Source organism: Durio zibethinus, chromosome 7, assembly GCF_047325235.1.
Source record: "Durio zibethinus cultivar Kanyao isolate XHJ-2024 chromosome 7, ASM4732523v1, whole genome shotgun sequence".
Lineage (NCBI taxonomy): Eukaryota > Viridiplantae > Streptophyta > Magnoliopsida > Malvales > Malvaceae > Durio > Durio zibethinus.
The window spans coordinates 316272-317858 of record NC_143168.1 but is presented as its reverse complement, the minus strand read 5'-3'; the positions used below and the strand labels follow the sequence as shown (position 1 = coordinate 317858).

General features: G+C 28.0%; 1 pseudogene; it reads right to left on the bottom strand.

Annotated features, from left to right (window-relative positions):
• Nucleotides 1-708: 708 nt before the first annotated feature.
• On the bottom strand, nucleotides 709-1349 carry LOC111284089 (mitogen-activated protein kinase homolog NTF6 pseudogene; annotated as a pseudogene).
• Between the last annotated feature and the right edge of the window lie 238 nt (nucleotides 1350-1587).

Sequence of the window (1587 nt, the reverse complement as noted above, 5' to 3'; positions counted from 1 at the left end):
GTAAATTTATTTTTAGAAAATGTATTAAATCTTTCAATAGTTTGGTAAGACTTAATTTAAGATGCAAATCCCCCAATAGTTTGGTATGATCAAAACAAAATATTTTATTAATAATATGTTTTATAAAATTGATTTATGAGATTCTCCAATAGTTGGGTAGAGTTAATAAAAAATTTAAATTCATGAAAAATCCTCTAATAGTTTGGTAAGATTTATAAATTTATTTTAGAAACATTTTTTTAGTTATTATTTTTAAATAAATAAATAAAATAAAATTCACAAAGGTATTTTAAAAAAATAATTAATAAAATTTTCAATTTAAAGTGATGAGTAAAATAATAATTAAAGATGATAATAATAATAATAATAATAATAATAATAATAAAAATAAAAATCTAAAAGTAAAATGAAAATAAAATAGAAAAAGTAAAATAAAATAAAATCAAAACAAAAAATAAGATGAAAGAAAAAAAGAAAACCTACGATTAGATCAGGCTTGAAACGTGGATCTTCACACAGGTTGCCGGGTTCAAGCAAACACTTCAAACTTCAATAAAAAAGTTCTTCCTGAGTAATAATCCCCAACTACTGAACATAGTTTTCACTGGGAAAAAGAGGCCTCCTAATTATTTCCATTAAAATATAACTAATAGACCAAATATCAATTGCTGTAGTATTCTTTGAACAGTTGAGAAGCAACTCAAGGGCTTAATACCATCTGGTTACAATGTACTTTATCATGAAGTCTGTCTCTGAGGTGGTTCTTGCAAGACCAAAGTCACAAATTTTTAAATCACAGTTTGCATTGAGAAGCAAGTTCCTAGGTTTAAGGTCCTGGTGCAAAACATTTGCTGAGTGTATGTACTTCAGGCTCTATAACAATTAATATAGGAACTACTGACAATGATCATCAATAAGAGGCTGGCTAGACTATATTATTTGATTTAGATAAGTGTTCATTACCTCATATGCAATGTAAACATCATTGAACTTTTCCCTTTCTAGTGGTAGTATAATATCTTTGATTTTGACAATATTATCATGATCCTTGTGACAAAAGAGCTTGATCTCTTAGAGTGTTCTTTTAGCATCCATCTTGTTGTCAAATGCATTCCTAATTTTTTTATTGCAACCTCTTCCTTTGTCTCAGAATTTGTAGCACAGCAAATGATGCCATAAGCACCACGACCATCGGGCTGAATAGGAGGAACATACTTAGAAGAAACATCAAAGATGTTACCCAAGATGTTGTAATGGGCATATTTGCCATCATATGTTGGGATTCCTTTGAGATCAATTGCCATTGCTTCAGTTTCCATTTTTCTTTACTTCAACTGTTGAATCGAATGTTTGAAAGTCAATACTAATGTGAAGAAAGTAGATGGCTGAGCCTAAAATTTGTCAATGTTTTGGAAAGAAAAAAAAAACTACCTCCTCTTCCTTTGCTTTGATCACAAATTTATATAGAAATTCATGCTCAATCAACTCTCCTTAAATCTATGATTTTATTTGATTTAATTTTAATAAGAATTAATTATGAAATTAAATCCAAAAAATCTTTCAACATGATTTTAATGTGAATTGACT